Source organism: Bombus vancouverensis, chromosome 10 (assembly GCF_051014615.1).
Source record: "Bombus vancouverensis nearcticus chromosome 10, iyBomVanc1_principal, whole genome shotgun sequence".
NCBI classification, from domain to species: Eukaryota; Metazoa; Arthropoda; class Insecta; order Hymenoptera; family Apidae; genus Bombus; species Bombus vancouverensis.
Window position 1 is genome coordinate 4,031,614 of NC_134920.1, and position 20,164 is coordinate 4,051,777.

General features: G+C 37.8%; 1 protein-coding gene across 11 annotated transcripts in view; it reads right to left on the reverse strand.

The window, feature by feature from the left end:
- LOC117159230 (uncharacterized) overlaps positions 1–20,164 on the reverse strand; it is a 391,709-nt gene that overhangs the window by 350,846 nt on the left and 20,699 nt on the right. The gene's annotated exons all lie outside the window — the stretch shown is intronic.

A 20,164-nucleotide genomic window follows, 5' to 3' on the forward strand; every position in this document is an offset into this window, starting at 1 on the left:
GCTCTTGAATTCTAAATGCGAGATTGGCAAGATTCCCAAATTCGATTTTCGCATCCCGCTAATTTGCTCATCGATCTCGTAGCACTGCGGCTGTCGCGCGATTTCTAATTAGATCTAAGAACGTCATGAATTATCGTTCTATCTAAAGAATACCAAATGTTCATAAATATATCCATACGACACTTTGTGCAACACAAAATGGAAGCAAGTCGTGTTTACCTGCTAAACTTGTACATAACGTAATAGACGATGTAGAATTGTTAGCTCTTAGTCTTAAGGATTAGAATTTTGTATTTGTACAAAATAACGATTCAAAATGCCAAGCAGAAAATTGTGAAAATGAATTGCAAGAATTGCATATAGATAATAAATTATCCGCTATATAATTGTTCGATTTGAAACACATCGAAAAGATAAAAAATGAATGAAACGTTTCAGTTTAAATTATTGACAGGGTGCTATCAAAAACAACGACATACAGAACATGATAAAGCGAAATACGCTCGGTCAGATTCTAATTACGATATTGGAAATATGAGTTCTTTACAGCTTAATGTTCCAAGCGATGTTTAATAATCTCCTGATCATTTATCAAGGTTTACCTTGTTTTCTTTTTTTTTTTTCTAAGCTCCCTAATACCTACAAACGGATGTGTATGTTCGATCGAAAGCACAAAAAGAACTTAGGCAAACAGATTTTTCATCCAGGAGGAAGAACATTTCTCCGCAATGAGAGCAAAAAATCTTCTTCAGCGAATCCTTTTATCCCAAGGATATTGTTTGACCGTCCTCAAGTAGAAATCCTACCCTCGAAAATCAAAAGACGAATGTAGCACACGCTTCTCGTTTCTCTCTAAGATACGCGAAGCTTGAAAAATCGGACGTCTCGCTGCAAGGATCGAGAACACGTATTGTCCCCAATGTTCTATCATCGACAGGGACACGTAAATCTTCGAAAGAAATTCGAGCGAACGTCACCGAAATTCCATCGAGTTACGTTCGTTCGTTTAAGATCGACGATGACGACATAACACCCTGAATGCAGCAATGGAAAAGTTTGCAGGCGGTCTGGCCGTAAACCGAATTTATGACGAGCGCGGATGGAACTTGATAATATTTCGCGCATAGCGTTGGATACTTTTATGGGAACTCGTTTGTTTCCCTCTAAATTTCCGTGGATAAATTGACGCGTTATTGCGTTGCAGATATTCAAATGGCTGTCGTTAATTGCGACATTATTCACCTCGATAGCCTGAGTGCTGACGTAGGCATCACTGATAGAGGAATTTCATGCCTAAATTTATGATTTGGAAATATGCATTAGCCATCGAGATGATAGGAATTGCTACATAAGATCTAAGTTTAACTCTTTACGGCCGTGAGATTTCATTCTGAATCAGAGATTCGAATAACTTTTGAAAAAACTACGTTTTTTTCATTTAAGAGGAATAATTCAAGTTAGAGCGGCTTAAATTTTGTTTCATATATATGGTCTTCGTCGTACATCTTCTATACTTCGCTAGATCAAAAATCTTGTACTGTTAATTAAGTTAATGTTCGTTTTATAGATGGTTCTTTTATAATTCGCTAGATCAATTCGATACTCGATAACAATTTGATATTCGACAGATTTCTTCCTAATAAGCAATTCTACGATATCCAGGTTTCGTCGTAACGAAAAACGCGGTCGATTTAAAATTTTAACTCGATATCACAACGTGTTTCGGCCGCGCTGCCCTCCAGGAGGATTCGATCGTCCACTTGCTAAAAAATGCTCTACGTCAACGAAGGGTAGAATTGAATAGCTGATATCCTTTCTACCGCAGGTTCTCCCGTGAAATCCGGCGATTCTTCGCTGCTCGAACACGTTGAAATTTTAATAATTGCCACGAGCGATTCTCTCCCTTCTCGTGAAACAGTCTCGTTGTGAGAAGCGTCGAGAGGATTCGCGCATTGAACGACCGATTCAACGCGAAAGAGCGCGGAAAATTTGGCGTTTCGCCGGCTGTGATTTCAGCCAACGATATATGTATATTTCGCGCGGGCAACGTAATTACCTGTGCAACGTGGCCAAGGAAAATATGGCAGAGCGCGGCGCGCAAATAAAAGCTTCAAGGTACGCGCGTTTAATTAAATTTCAACGGTACGCTGGTGTGGCTTAAACAAATTCGAAGCTCATCGATTTTGCTGGAAAAACGAAGGATCCCGTGAAAAATACGCTTGTAGATAAATACTCTGTACCGTTTCGATGTTTACGTTTTAATTCTCGCGTTTAAATTCGCATCCTCTTCGATCTCAGGCTGACACGATCGATCCAGTAGCAGATTATATAAAGGCTGCGCGTGCAATTAACAACATGTGTTGCCGATTACCGTCGGACTAAACGTTTCGCACGACATGAATGAGTATTAATAGGTCCAGGCGAAACCTGCAGCGATCGATAGGGTTATCCGCTGGAACGTTCGCAAATAGTCGCCTAAAGGTTCGAGCCGATGGTTGCAAACCATCTCGTGAAAGTGCATAGATAATGAGAAAATACGATTTGATTTCTATGCTTTTAAAAATGATTCTTCCCTTTACGATAATGTGACCAACGTGCCAATGGCGAAATAGTTGGACATTAATCAATCGAGGATCAAGCAATAGTTTATTATAATATTATAAATACTTCAAATTCCTTAAATTGCATGAAATTGAAGAACTATAGAACAATTACATATATCACTCGATTTTGAAAATTACCTTCTTTTTACAAGAACATTTTACAAATTTACAATAACATTAACATAAATGTACAATAAACCACGATATAGCATAGGCGTCTATAACAGTACAATGTATAAACAACAAATTATTGTTACTAACAGACTTATTACATTCCGCAAACAGAATAAAACACACTAATAAGAAAACGGTAAAGATCTGTACAAAAGACGTCCAGGATAAGGATTATTACAAAACCTACCTCAATTTCATAAATAAAATAACGTAAGATTGAACGTACGTAAAAGCGAAAAACGAAGAATATTTCAGTGCAATTTGCGTACAATTTTTCCAACGATGCAAAACCGTGCGCTGAAATCTCTTCAGCGAATGCTCCATCCATTCTCGGTTAAATTAAAAAAGATTCAGAGTCGTACGACTGGAACGTAATCGTTTTACGCGTAGAAGCATCGATACACCTGTGTGCCACGATATAACCATAAACGTAACACGGCTCTACAGACAGAAGGAGAAATTATGTGTACGCGTTCCTCGGAGCAAATGCTACACGCCGGACCATCCTGCATATTAATTAATTAAGGGACATCAATTAACGGTCGCCCAATCGGGTCACCGCATTGTTCACTGAATCAAAACCACGTACATATAATGTAGTATACACGACGTGAACTTGGACAGAAGCTGTGTTTATTTGCTGTTGAATGTAGCATACATTATTGTGCATATGCGTATTTGAGCACTTTTAAATTATTGCAAATATATAAAATATATTTCAAACGAACAATATTAAAATTCAATATATTTCCAACCAAGTACACGTCAAAACTACCTTTTTCTTAAATTTTGAGATCAGATACGTGTCGTTCTTACTCTCTTGAATTTTATTGAGATATGTGTAATTTTGTGTGCTACACTGGATTAGCCGCGTAGTAGTGACACACATATATGAGTATGAGCGTGTGTGGGAGTAGGTGCGTGCGCAGCGTCTCGTAAAACAAAAGAATGCAACTGTTCCGTACGCATGGTGGTAAGAAGATGGTAACAAAAAGAGTGCTGAGACGCGTGCAATGGGTATCTATGAATATCTTGTAAATCACATATTAAATAAATCTGAAACTATTTTAATATCATTTCTACGTGTAATGTGAGTGTTCCTATACATTTATTTCGGCGACTAAGATCCAAAATTTTCAACAAACTGTATTTAGCAAATATCAATAACATTGTGTTAAGAGTATAATAAAAATATCTATAAATATATAAAAATAAATATATAATAAAAAATAAATAAGAGTATTAAAAAAGAGTATAATAAAAGTTTGTTATACTTCGTTCATTTCGTCTAGTAAAATAAACTAATTTATACAAATCTGAAGTTTGACTATTCGTAGGCTAATTATGTATTATAACATCGGTTTTGTCCAATTGATTTTATCACTGATACAACGTCTTGCATTTCAGGTTAGTTTCAATAACAAGAGCATCGAAACTCGATGTACTTAATGTCATCTACTAACTATTCCCATGTTCTCGATTAATCGTAAGATTCGTGAGTTAGATTTTTCAACGACACACGTAACGCATAAAGATAACTAGCCTTACGCCACACGCTTCGTTAATTGGATAACGATTTCTTCTACTTTCGATCGTAGCAGATCACGATCTACGAGTCGAGAATTGCCAACGCTTTAATTGCTTGCACGTGTGAAGTTCGCCAGCGATGTTATCGTGCTTCCGTTAATCGAGCAAAACTTCTTCGCTGCCCTAAGAAAACGCTTAGACATAAATTTCGAAGCGCAGAAACATAAATTCGATGCTCTGAGCGACTTGTAAAACGAAACGAACAGGTTTGATCGCATTAAAGAAACCTCCTTCCAACAATTTAATCTTGCAAATTCAACAACCTCACCTTCAAGCTTGTGCTAACCTTTATTTTGTAGTTCGAGTTCCTGGCGAGTTTAGCGTTTGAACTTTGACCTCGATTTTATCACGAGCCCGGGATCCACTCTAAATTCCCAAAATTCTTCCGCCGATTCTTCCTCGACTAATCTCGCGGATTACAGCGAATCCAGAGTCCACGGTGTGTGTTTCCGTGTACGTGTCTGGGTATTTTTAGTCAACACCTGTTCACCTTCGAGCGTATCTCGTGCGACTGCAATTTTTAGCGCTCTCGAAAAACGATAAGTGAGTAACGATCCTGCAAGGTGTCGGCCGCAAAAGGACCGGCTTATCGGTTCACGGACGTTTCGCGTCGGATTCTGAAAGCAAATGGAGAACCGTCGTCGTGTAAAAAGGAAAAGATAGAACTCTGATCACACTCACCACCATGGGAACCTCGATATCGGGGTGCGTAAGGATGTCGAGGATCGTTCTCCACTTTCATTACGATCGTGTTTTTTTTTCCTTTTCTCGCGCTTACCGCCCTTGCTTGGTTCATATTTTCTGAATAAAAGCCTGAATAAAAATGTTTCGATTTTCCTGACGGTATTTGAAATACGTGGAGATAGACTGAGAAGGTTTGATTCGTTATCGATATTTTACCAACTGATTCATCATGGTCAATAGATTATACACATACGTATTTTAATTCAGATATATCCTAACAGTTCCATAACGTATGTCCTGTTTCTCCTCTTTTTATAGTGGAATCTCGCAATGCGTTTATTATTCTAATACGATTTTTGTACCTTGACAAAACAGGAATTTACGTTTTACCGGCTGAGTTAACTGTATATGATCGTTTGAAATATAGCAGCTAGATGCCAATTAGATTAAGACTGGATTAATTATATTAATAGAATTAGATTAAAAAGTTTCATTCCAAATAACGTTCATATATTTTGAAAGATTGCGAATACTTACATAGGCGACAATACAGGTACAGCGAAGTTACTCGAATTCAATAGTTCACGAGAACTTAGAGAAGGTTAACGTGATTTAAGTAAAGTCTTCTTACCCATGCATATACTTCAAAGGAACATAATTCATCGTCTTAAACTCTCCTCTAAATCTTCCGCTACCAAGCCTGTTTGACGTCGATACATGAAATATCGTAGAAACGTTCCCGTGACTATCCAAAGAGAATTCATAGTTCTAAGGAGCAAAAATTACCAGTTGCAGGTAATTAGAGGAACAACGAAAGAGCGGAAGAGAAAATAAGCGACGATTTAATGGCGCGCTGCGATTCCGCCAGGAGGATCCTAAACGATTAAGATCGAGCCACCACAGAGAGCCCTTTGTTCTTGCATTCCCGTTGCCCCGACATAAATATCGTCGAAACAGTAATTCGAGACCACCACCCCCTCTTGGGCTATTAAACCGGATTCGTACTCGCGCAGGAAGACCATGCTCCTTTTTGCACGAATTTCACCAGCTACCAACCCGCGCATAATTCACATTTTAATCCCAGTTGGACCAAAGAAGAAAGAAATCCGAGTCAAACGATCGTGTACTTCGAGTTTAAGGACGCATTTTTAATTCTATTATTCCGAATGAAATGAAACGCGTTTATTTCGGCTTACAAACTTCGGCAGCAAAGTTTAGGATGCTACGGATGGAGCTATGTATTTTTCTCATGGTTGTGAAATTTAGTATATTTAGTATATTTAGAAGTTTGGGAATTTGAAAGTTAAAAAGCTCTAACGTCGGAAAGTTGGAAAGTTTGAAAGTTGCGAAACTTTGGGAATTAAAAAATTGCAATATTTAATCTCTCGAATATTTGAAGATTAAAAAATTACAATATGGCAAAGTTAAAAAACTCGAATACTGGGCAATTTAAAAGTTTAACAATTTAATCCAAGAAGACTCGAGGCTCTGAAATTTTATCTATTCGACATCTTATGTCGAGAAATTGATCATTAGCGACCGTTGAATTCGCTGATATCTCAACATTACAGCGGATTTATCATCGTGTCGCGCACTGTCCGACACTTTCTACGTGTAATTTCCGTTATCACTAATTTACGGTATGATTATTATTCTACGCGCAATAGGCACGATAAGCAGAAGATCGTAGATTATGTCTGGAACATCTATTGCTTACGCAACGCACATTTATCACAGCGTTCACTCAAAATGATTGTGACGTTCAAACGATTGTAAGTCAGTCACCGCAACGAAAGTTTCCATAAACGTGCAGTAATAAAAATCAAGCAATTATTACGAAACTTTAATACAATGATATTATAATCCATCCTACAATAATCCATCGATGCATTAAATATATTTATAAAACAATTCAAGAAACATATTGATTGTAATGTAACATGACAATTACATTCTATCGAAAGTTAGGTCTGTCACTTTCTATGATTACATTGCTAAACATTATAATAAATTTAGTAACATTCAATATCTATATAAAATTCTAATATAATAATCTATTAAATCAGAGCTATAATTTATTGAAAATCCAATATCGGAAGAGCGTATAGGATATTTAATCTCTCGTAAAAAGAAGATATGAAGATATTGTATATTGTATTCTACAATTTTATTCTACATAGCTAAATTAATAAAATTCAATACAATGTGAAATTCCAATGTATTCAGATATCAGTTCTATTTATCTCAACGTACTATTGAATTTCCAAAATATTCCCAGATATCAGACACCGTTATTTCATACCACAATTAAATTTCCATTTAAATAGATTTCTATCAAAATCAAACGAAAATTCTATTCTTTGTTAAACATTTCCAATGAATATGCATGTCCCGTGACACGTCAGAGGAATTCAAAGAATTTTAATTGCGCTGGAGAATCTCTTGTAAATACAAAGGGCCGAGGTCAAGAAGGGTAAGCAACGGGAGCGGACTTTTCATCATTTCACGCACAAAGCAAATTCGAGACGCCTCTTTTCAAAGATTTACCCTGAAAGCGGTTGATCTCTTTAGAGGATTTAATGCATGCGACGTGAAGTAGTCGCTTTATATGCATTGCGGAAAAACACCGAGAAAACATTCTGGAAAACATGCTCGTCACTTGCCAATTTCACATTCGTGGACGCATGATCGCTACTTTAATTACTTCAACCATATCGAACCAGAAATCGTGACGCCAATACAAAACGTGCCAATATGATGTTTCCACACCTTTTTCGAAAATCTTTTTATTTTCATCGAAACTCTTCTTAACATTGAATACGCGTGATCCATAGCTTATTCTTCTTTAACCCATTAATATCACAAAGTATAATACATATATTTGTTTAAATCATACAAATTCTTGTTGTATCTTTTCCTTGTATTCTGATTTTGTATTCATTATTTTAATATATTTTGTGTACCTTAATAAAACGATAAATAACTCAATTCGTTATCATATAAATATACAAATAACGATTCTATTGCGTATATTTTCCTTAAACTGAAGAAATCTTTCAACGCTAGAAAAACAGGACTAGGTGGAAAATAATTCAAAAGATGCAACAAAATTAACGTGATCGGTAACAGCTCGAAATTTAGTGAATAATACGATCCATCAAATTCTATTTTCGCAGAAACGTCACCGTTCTTCTCAAGATGGAAACGATGATTTCACAGACTTGAAAATACAAAATAAAATCAAGATCGAAAGGAAGCATCAGAGACGTACGAAATAGAACTTCCATTCTGGTATTCGTTCTATTACCTGCCGCACTTGCCAAAGTCCATCTTTCAAACCGATTCCTTCACCTACATTTACACCTCGAAAGTCTTCCAGGCAACGTGTCTCTCTGTTCGTTTCTCCTGGAAAAATCATTCACAAGCTGCGCGTGAAACTTTCCGAGCTGTTTTCCTCGGCGAATGTTCCTTCGGAAATTCTTGCCGAAAGGTTACTCGCATTGAAAATCACAAAGCAGCAGAACTGTATCGAACGCGTATTAGAATAGAGAGGGGGAGCCGCCTCTGAAACGGCTCTCTTCAGTTCGAATGTCCTCTTTGAAGACAACCCTCACCTTGCGAATGCTGCTCGTGTGGTAGTAGGTCAGTAATGCCGAGGGCGAGCTGCTGAACTATATTCGCCAGTAGAGGACAGGGTGGGGCACGCCGAGCTTCCTCAATCAATAAACCTCCAACTGGCGACATTCAGATTCGGTCAGGAACTCGACTGCGTCACCGTAACAGGCAAATGCCAGAACCCGCTGTGGCAAACTCTGTTCTCTTACTACGATGGAGCACGAAATGTCTAAGGATCAAGTATATCGTTGGATCAAATATGCTGTAAATAGCTTGAGATCTTCCTGAATATGAGATTTTCAATATTTCGAGAGTACTTTGATGAAATGTGTAGAAGAAACAGGTTCGAATTTTTGATCAAATACTTTGAGAAATTGGAGAGATACCGCTTAAACTCGATTAAATAAATTCGCAGGTGACGTTTAGAATGTTTTAGAAGCATCTCGAAAAGAGAAAATCTAGATAAGACAGATTGGAATCTTTTATCGAGTGTTATATTTTGAGAAATCTAAGAGGTACAGATCAAGCTTGACTAAATAAATTCGAAGCTGAACAAAAAGCTATCTGACATTTCAGGAGTATTTCGTGGAAGAAAGAAGCTAGATTGGATAGGTTAAAAATATATTTATAATTTTATGAAGTATTTCGAGAAAAAGGTAGACAAGAAACAAGGCTTGCAAGTGTACGTAAGATTGACTAAGCCGATTCAAAGCTGGTTATAAAGCTCTGAAGATTCCAGAGGTATCTCGAGAGAAGGAATCTAGACAAGATAGGTAAGAATCTTTCACAAATATGCACTTTAGAAAAGTTAAGAGGTAATTTCAAAGTGTAATTTAAACTTGGCCATGTAAATTCGAAATCTTTTGCGTGAAAACTTCAGCCGAAAGCTCGTAATAGCTTCAGTTCGCAGTATTAAATTCCAGAAAAATCGATAAAGTCTATGTTAAGCTTACTTCTATTGGTTCTAATTCTAATTTAGTAAGACTATGAGGATAGGAAGGTATAATTTATGGTGAGAATATTATATAAGATAAAATATTCTAAATGCAGACGTAACCGAAAGCCATCCAAAACCGAAAGGCATGGATCACAAATAAAATAATAAAAGATGATAATATATCTGGTTTCTTATCTTTCAAGGTACGAGTATTACTTTTGCTTTAAATGCAATTCTTTTCAAATATAGAAGTGTATTCTTTAGTCTGATACGTTTTGAGGTTTAAAAACAGCTTGTATAATCCGAATATATATATATATATATATATATATATATATATATATATATCATAAATGCGGAAAATGAAACATAACCTGTTATATGTAACATGCAGATAGATACATACACATGGTATGTAGGTATGTTTCATACGTATGAGTAGTCTTATTCCATACATGTTGAAAACGATTCCATAGAACGTTATATACCTGAAGGAAATGAGCCGAACATAAGCAGGAAATTGAAGGAACGTTGCATTAGATATATCAATCCTGATACTAAGAGATGAGATTACTAAAAGATGAGATCGCTGAGAGAACATGTAGTAAAAAACCGTTCCAACATTAACAGCGTGGATTTTCTTTAAAAGAAACTATTAGGTTTCTAGGAAACTGTCTACCTTTTTACAGACAAAATATTTTTTATATTGTTATCAGCCATAAACGATGTTGCATAGGTATACGTTGTATAAGTTGAGAATATATTTAAACGAAGAAAGATGAAAAACGCTATCATTAAGTAATTAAAACAAGCAATGATAAAAATGAATTCAAGATTAGAACGAGAAAAACCGGTCAGATAGCGTTATTTGTTTGGATGTCGTAGTAAAGAAAATACGTTTACCTGTTTCCCATAATTACGAAGTTCTTGGTACCTGAATGAAGAAATTCACGCACAGCTCGGCGGAATACAAACGTGCATGTTTTCCATGCTTCTAATCTTCAAAGATACGAGTTCTCGTGGTTTACCTGAGAAGAAACTGTCGTCGTTTGTTCCAGGAAAAGATCGGATGCTATTCCATCTCGCATTCTACGTTCGTGTGTCACAATATAACACAGTTATTGCATCGGACATAAACTCGACGCTATTGTTATTGAATTACATGTGGTCGACAAAACCATAATCAACAAATGCAGTGGGATGAAATAAACTGAAAGAAGTAAATCAATTAAAACAAAATATTAAGTCGTTTTACAAAAAACGATGCTTCTCTGAGAGTTGAATTTTCGAAGCAATAGAAGTCAAGAATTTAAGCGTGGAATTGTAAGAATTTATAAATGTGGAGTAAAATATCTGAAGAAACATAGTAAATAAATATAGAAATGAGAGAAAATACACTACTAATAAACGTTAATTGACACATTTGCAATCGGTAATTTTATGAAAATTTGAAACTAGAAAATCGCAAGTTTCTAAAAATTAAGTCAAAAATAAAAATTAGGAGAATGTTCTTTCGAATATTATATGCTTCGTGAATTATTATTTCTTCAGAATCATTGATACTAATAATAATTAACCTATCTGCCCTAATCCTGAAAGACATCATATTAACAGTAGTTCTTAATGTATTAATTACCGACAAATAATTGCTGGTTTTTCGCCTGATGCACTTATCGTTATGATAAGAAATCACGTTACTTCTGTCATGATTTCTACTTAATAGATGACTTGGTGCTTTCTCCTTTCTGATCGTCCAAAAGAACCCTGTCTCGTTCACATTTCCTTCAAGGTTTTCTCGAGGTTCTTTTAAAATCATTTCTTCCGTAGTCGTTTCGTTGTCCAATGTCGTAAACTAATGGGGCACTCGGAAAATTCAACAAAGCAGCGCCCTTGGGGTGGAGTCTTATTTATTCGGCATACAGGAGTGTCGCGCACAGGCAACTACCTTCCTGTGTCAAACATGCTGGCCCTGTCCTTCGTTTATTCGCCGAATGGCAAATGGGGCTACATACAAACGATCCCGTGTTCTCCGCAAACAGCCACGCTATACCACAACAACCTCCTTAACGCTTCGTTTCCACACGGGACTCGAATTCGAATCGATCCGCGCACTCGACAACGATGATATCATTCTTCTCTGTCGGTAACAAGGATTATTTCTGTATTTTTCAAACTTGCTCGACTGGTTTGTGACAAGGCGATCGATCTTTTCAAAAGCAAATAATTTCTGATATAGAGGCTGCGCTGAATTAAATACATTTTCATTCCTACCGAGTGCGAGTACAGGATCTGATTATAAGGTCGTAAGTAGGTGAAACGCTATTTTACTCCACGGAGAGTAAGGAATCGCGAAAACGTAAAACTAAAACCAAGATATTTGTTACTGCGCGATTTTGAACTAGAATTTTGTAAAAAAAACTAAGGCATGTAATTCGATAAGATTTGAATATGTATCCTTAAGATTATTACATTTGTATCCGATATGAGATACAAGAGGTGAAATGCACAAAATTATCATTCTGAGGAGGATGACCTTTACGCGGCTTAATATAATATTTCCAACAACGAATCCAAAACAGATTCGAATTCGAACTCTTTAAACTCTGCTCTACATGGCGCCACTATGTATTCAAAACTGTTATACTTGAGAGACTAATCTCTGCTACTTTAGCTGTGCCTATCGTGCCAAATTAGCTAATAAAACTCAACGATGGGTTTTAGCACGTCATAAGTATGATTTTGTCTGTTCAGTCTCGGAAAATCTCTATCTTCCGGACGACAGAAGACAACTGTGCAAATTATGATGCTCTAACGATTCACCTCGGGCTCGCGGCAATGCTTAGAGGATCGTATTTCGGTAGACGGAAGAAGCGAATAGAGGTAGGTAAGAATAGACTGACCTCCAAAACCTGCCCCGAGGGACTGCACCGAATTGCAACTGAGATGTACAATGGAACCTAAGAGCGTATAATGAGAGGCATATAATGGTTTCAGTGCGATCTCGTCAACTCCCATGGAGACAGACGTTGACAAGATAGTTAAACGTTCAACCATGACTTTATCGTTGAATTTATAACGACCTAATGCCATCTTTGCCAATGCTCCTTCCCGTTTAAAATCATCGCTTAAAAGCGTAATAACGAAGAATCGATCGAGAAATCCTTCCTTTGTATAATTATTAATTTTGCTACGATGCTTTTAGTCATTTTTTAAATAGTCGTGTTTTTTTATTATTAAGAACGCGTGAAAATTTCTGTAAAAACGTGTTCCCGACATTTACGGAAAAGGATGCATCGCTTGAAATGTTAAACATAGGCTCATTGAAAATGTCTTTGACATCACGCGGATAGTTTAATAACGTAATTAGTAATTGAGATAGTTACATCAAAATTACGCTGTGTTTTCTTAAAACATGGTCAACCGTCTGTGAAAAAATTTGAAGTGCCTCGTTTAAAGTCTATAATTACCTGACGATCTTTTTATCCTAAATGTCATCTACAGATGATGGCTTTGGATGAGAATTCAAACTTCCCTCATAGACACACCTTCTTTCACGATCAATCATAAAGATAAGTCACGCGAATGGCATTATAGTATAATCTCGTATAACGAAGAAAGCAATCAGGTAAACGAGACCAAATCTCTTGCACTCGCACATCGACTGTTGTCGAACGACAAACGCGGCAAAAATTCTGACAACGTGAACAATTGCTGAAATCGTATGGTCATTCTTCTCCGAGAGTATAGTAATACGCGAATTGGTCGGAATGATAATCTCGTAATAAATCGTCACGAGCGTTAAGCGAGTATTTAAAAGCAACGCATAACCGGTCGCAACGGTATCAAGGGGCAAGATTTATCGAGCTATTCATAAAACGTTCGCCTATAATCTTTCTCCTAGGATGTTGCGCTTAATGGCGATGCACTGGAGCGAGGCCCGATCCGCGAGCCGCGTGAAAATTAATAAGTATCGGCTACACGTTCGTAAAGTATCTCGCTAATAACAGAAAAATCTGACAGAGCAAACGAGGAAAGTGCTGGTTCAACGAGGTGTTTCTAAACGATCGTGCCAATATACCACCAACTAACAGACTCTAAGATATACTCCATCTACGATCTCATAAGTACACGGCTGCTATGGAAAATTGAGGTTTACGCTAATTTGTAGACACGAACCATAATCGTGGCAATTATTGATTAAGGATATCTTTGCTGATCATATAACAGTTATGACCTAAATTATAAAACTTATTACATAATATAGGAATTAGTGTTTTAGTTTAAATGATTTTCGTCGGGAATAACCATTACCGATTATTTTTACCAATAAACATCAGCGACGTCGGAGTCCTTTTTTTACACCAAACTATCATCGTTTAATTTAATTTTCCCAGAACATCGTTTAAAACGAAAACGACTAGATATATTACGAAATTTCGCAGAAAGCTGCGAAAGCTTTTAAGCTGTAATTTATACGCCATGAAAACAGGTTAATGGTTATGATAAGCAATGCGACTGAGGCCAGAAGGAGATATGTCCGTGGCATGTTAAATTAATACGACAGAGCGTGGCGGAAGCCCGATGCGATTGTAGCGTCTCTTTTTAATATCCTGAGAGCATCCCGTGGCGGGCATTTGCTCGCATGAATATCGAAAAAAGAACGCGAATCGACGGCGCCTCGAGATCGTAAAGAGTTGTCGCTCGAATTCAAATTTTAAAAAGATCCCGCGCGGTCGAGTGGGTCTAAAAGGTCCACTGGAGATTTTAAGAGGCGACGTTTCAAGGTTAAACGCGTCGCCCTGCCAACCCATCGTGAATCCTTCTCTTCTCGAACAACTTTTCCACGGTTCCATGACAACTTTCAAAAAGATGAAAAAGGAAAAGGAGCAAAAAAAGAAACGAGAAAGGAAAGAGATGTAGAGGGAAATTAAAAGATACAACGAACATATCGAGGACAGTCATTAGACTCGAAGCAGCGCAACTTCTTTAATCCCAGCAAAGATAAGCTATTGTGCACGTTCAATGGAAAGAAATCAATATCAGTGCGGCAACTGTGTGCAACTTCCTTTCCGCCTTGCTTCCCGGTTCGGTTTTCATCGGTAGACTGCTCTTAAAATACAGGGGAACCGTCCTGAAAGCTGATTGTCTCTTCTGCCCGGAAGTGGTTTCGGTGTCTAACCGCTTCCGCCAGAACGGACTTTAAACTTTCCGCCGCAGACCCTGATGGGAAAAAGATGATATCTCCAGAAACAACCGACTCTTACATGCGGAAACTTTGCATCAACATTCCCCTATCTATGTTACAACGTTCGACTTCTCGTCGTTGTTCGAATAACACTCGCTGATATTAACGAATTGACCCGATCTTATCTGAATTCACGGTCGAGAAACTTGCGTCGACCGTGTTCTTATAAATTCGGAACAGGTCTTAACTGCTGGGAACTTCGCAGTGGCAAAGGGTGTTCCGCCTGGTTAAACACAGAGTTTCACTTCAAGATCCACCCACTCGATTTCTCATGTATATGTTTCACGATGATAACGGAGAAAACGATTTAATATTTCGTCGAGTATCTTACTTAAGTATGGCGAGACAAGTATCGATATAACGAGAGACGAGTCTTCGATACAAGAGTAAATTAATATAAGGAGTTGAACACGAAGAACGCATATTCATTAACCTAACGACTGTCTCAGACAAATTCAAGCTTATTCAAGCTTAATGGTTTGTCTATGCCAAAAACTTGCCGAAAATCGTAAATGATAAAGACAAACAAGGTATTCCAAGGTTACGTATCGTGCAGAAGATGCTTAGGGGAATGTAGAAGATCCATGGGTCCGGTTATCAGCCTGAAAATAACTCCAGCGGAACTTTCATCCACGTCGAAGCGACCTCGTAAAGAACGTGGGATCGCGTTCGAGAGTTTATCGGCGATATTTTTCGCGGACGTGTCATTCGAAGGGTTCGTTATACCCCGTGTCGGTGCCAAAAACTCTGGTAAGAGAAAAAGAGACGAAAAAGGGAAAGAAATTTGAATTTTACGACCTCTGCCCGAGGAACCACGGAGGCCTTCCTTACTTCTGCCTGGCTTCGCTGCAATTTCTCGCGACACTAAATTTCCATGTGACGTGCGCATAGCTCGCGCAATTTTTACGAGCTTTCATTAAGAGCAACGCGCGCGGACAAACGCTGGATAAAAGCGAGAAGAACCGAAGAGATCCGAGCGTGGATCTTTCAACGCATAGACGGCATTATTGTCTGGCCCTTTAAAAATAGAATCGTTCAAACCGTAGAGATACGTTTCCTGTGCACTGCTCAAGCTGCAGCTGGTGCAAAGGGCACATTTCGTTCTGCTGCTGTTCGTAGATCGGCAGGAGGTCAAAATTAAAAATAGGTCTCGTTAAGGAATTAAGATCTTGAATCATAAATTATGAGTAAACTATGCACAGATTTATATTTTTATCCACACAATTGTCTTTTTAACATTGTGATTACGAAAAAAAATTCCGAGAGCTCGCTCGATATCTTTTTCTACATTCGTTAAAATAAATCACTGCTCGGTGCTTAATGGGGTAAGTTTTCTGCGGTTTATTCATAAGTTTAATTACATCAAATCCACTTGTAGCGTGGATTAGGAATCAAATAGAGGGGAAGTGGATTCTATTTGTATCAAATAGAATTTAAATCTGAAGATTGAATTATCGGATAATTATTTTCAGATACGTATATGGCTAAAACAGAAAATGTCTAACACGGAAAAACTATGCAAATAATAAATCATCAATGTAATTGAAGAGATAAAAATGTTCTTTTCCCTTGAAATAAATTATAAGACATCTAGAAAGAGACAAGTACTTGAAAGAGTCTCTATTTATTGTTCAAAGATCGAAAATCAATTCTTACCGTATCAACATCAAACTTTTCGTCCAACGTGGTTTCTTTAGTTTTCGTGAGTGGATGTAGTATGTCATACGAGTAACTCGTACAGAAAGAGTAACGAGTCATTTAGGAGTTATTAGTTCCGCCTCGAAAACAGAGAAACACGAAAATAGGGAATGGGCGAAAAGGCGAAGGCGCAAAGGCAGCGAAGCGTATCTCTCCTGCCCTCCTGTGTGTTTCCCTTGAACCAGCCCCCTATGAATTCGGTCTAACAGAAGAAACTACGCCCGTAAGGTCGTCGCTTCACGAAATGTACCATCCGTACACGAAAAGAGGGACTCAAACTCCGTTTCTACCGTAATATTTATGTAACCGTTTTGGGATGCCCTTTGGTAAAGAGAAACGCAAATATCGTTGACGTAACAGATTGCCAGTGTACACTGCATGAGCCGTCTTCAAGAAGACAATGATATAAATCGTTTAAATAATTCTTTGAAGTTTAAAAATTGAAATGTCCGAGAAGTCACTGTAGTGGCACATGAGTAAACGGAAGATTCGAATCGGGAGAGACTCATATTGTTGTGTGTCAACTGGAACCTGGAGTGTCAACGTTGTTTTGGTTTGCTAGGTTGAAAGGTAAATGAACTCCGGACAAAATATTATCGCCGTTATTTGTAATCGTCAACCGGAGTTACATTCGAACTTTTTATAATACCACCGGTCGATACAAACAGACGAACGTGCTCTCTAGGACAATTATTATAGCGAGTTATTATAGCAAGTCATACAGTCGAATAGCAAGCGTAGAGTTGAACAGTAGCATTGAGGGAGCGACGATTACGACCGGCATACACTATCTCTGTACTTGTATTTCAACTGATTTTTTATAATTATATAATTATTATATAATATATAATAATATATAATATATATAATATATAATAATAATAATATTATAATTTTATAATTATATAATAATTATATAATTTATAATTATATTTATAATTATAATTTATTATAATTTTATCACTCGTCTCTTCAATAAACCAACACGTATAACAAACCACCTCGTCACATTTGCCGGCTCTTATGGACAAGCAATCTTGCATTTCAATAATGTTGTCGACTAGCTTTATATCAAAACAATCTTTCCATTTGACTTTTGAATTGTAAATGTGTATATTCGTCACTTTCTTAGACATTTTAGAAATATTAATAACATTATCTATACACCGGTTAATGTTAATTAAATCAAACTGATATTGCGCAACCTTCGAATTTGTAGGAAACTTCTGAAATGGTTCGCGCCAGGATCATTTTCTTACAGAATGTTTCAGGCGATTCCTAAATGCACTCTGGACGAAAGGAATGGAAAGGAAAAAGGCGCGTGTAAAGTTAAAAGCGTTGCGTGTTATACGTCGAGACAAATGCTTCCAGAGAACGGCACCGTGTTTTGATTTTTCTTGCAACGTTAATGTGTCATGCAAGAGTTCCGCGAAATCCGGCGAAATAACGGTGGTAAAAAAGAAACGACGCGGGACAGGGTGGGAAGTTTGCTGACGGCGTGCCCCGCGGCCGCAAGAAAATTTTGTACGTAGAAATTTATTTCGGATAACGACGCACGGTTGACAAATTCAAAAAGCGAGAAGCTTGCTGCTCGTGTAACGCCTTCTTGCGAGAAACACGGTGACAAATACTTCCCCGGAAACCAAGTAATAATATATACTTTCTTGCATTGTCGAAAATATCGCGAGACAACCATCGCGCGCGAAGAATACGTGTTCCAAAACCTTTTACCGATATAGTATGAAATTTTACGTTTGTTCGTAGTGTAATAACAGTATATGTGTTTTAAACATTTCGACTTTCAAAATATTGTAACTTTTCATCTGTAACCTTCGTTTGCTGTTCTTGTGAAAACAATTCTCGCAGGAATTTTGTAACTTCTCCGATTAACTTTCACAGGTCGAATAAAATAAACATTGTCCTTTCTCTTGGCAATACCTCGGATAATAAACGTAATTTCCACGAATTAAGTGCACTGTGGAGATTCGATTAAATAAAGGAAAGAGGGAAAAGAAATTAGAGACGTCCGACGGAAACGAGATTCAGTAGCGTCGTTAAGATACCGAGCAATTAGCTGGAACACAGATCAACCAACACTCGCAGGAGAAGGATTCCGATTTTTTGCCAGAAATACTGACTGGTCGTCGAAGCGAATTCGCGGGTTCGCCCGGCGTTAAATCGAGCGTTCCCATAGCGAGGCTGGAATTCGCGAATCGCGCCAACAAGGCGGAGGCGTTCTGCTCCGACTAATCTACTAATTGGAGGGTGGCCACGATGCCACTGGGGGGTTGTGCAGCAAATTGGGCTAATACAGAAGCAAACAGCATGACGCCTATAAATACGCGGCATCGTGGCACCATCTTCCAGAAGCAAACGCGTGCGATGCATATTGTCGACGTACGCGTGCATATTTAAAGGTCTGTCCACAGATCGTCACGGTACAACTACGTTTCTCACTATTCTTAACCTCTCTTTATTGCTTTCCAGATATTCTCTACGAGTTACTGTCGTATTTCATTTCATCATCTAACGTTTTGTACGGGAACTGGATCGTTGATAACCTGAATTAAATTTTGCCCTTGAACTTTTTTTTCCCTGACAATTAGGAACAAGGTCTATCTTTGTGCAAGACGATCAGCGAGTTTCAGATGGGAATTTTCGTGAAAATAGATAGGCTTGTTTGCTTGTCTCAAATGACTGATCCGTTGATCTTCGACTAATTTTGAGATCATTTTTCTTAAGTTAATCAAGAATACCTATCGTATATACGCTACTGTTCGTTTAAATGACCACAGCTTGAGGACCAAGTGGAAGGATACGTTTTATTAAATTTGTTTCTTCTAATATTCTACAAAATTTTTAGATTACAAATCATTTACAGTTACTATATTTTTCAAGAACGAAAGAACACGATCAACTCTCCGCGAGCTTATCGATCAAACTTCGGACTTAACGCTGCTACGTAATACTCTACGATTATAGTTCCCAATGATTCTACGACGTACATGAAACCTTTGAATTAAGAACCACAGAGATCGTTAAGCACACTTAAGCAAACGTAATATCGTTTTCTAAATTCATTGCAGAATTATAAGAACGATATTAAGTCTCGACCGAACGACGTTATGACGACAAAGAGGACAGCTAGTTTCACGTGTGAATGAAGCTTAACGGGCGAAGGCGCTTCAAGCGCTCGAGGGTGAAGAGGAGAGGCCTGCTACTTCTCACCCTCGAGATACGGGTAGCACGCCACGTTTCTATAATAAGTCCTTAACGACCTTTCTAAATGCAGTCGGTACCTTCACAATCGCTACCCACTATGTGACAAGAGCATCCATTAGACGGGGGTTACGTGGCCGCGTATCGTAGGGACGAACCGGCTCGATGAAGGGAGCCTCTCTCTAACCATGAAACGACAGAAACGAACATTTTTTCCTTTCAACCGGCAACAAGAAGCGCCTTACCCAAAGCCTTGCCCCTTTGTGTTTTTACTTGTCATAATTACTTGGCAGAAACATAGACAAACAACAACTGCCAGCTAAGTTAATAACGTTTTGTTAGGAGGCATTAGGTAACTTCGGAGATTTGGTCTAACTCGATTTCTAGAACTCATTTTGAAAC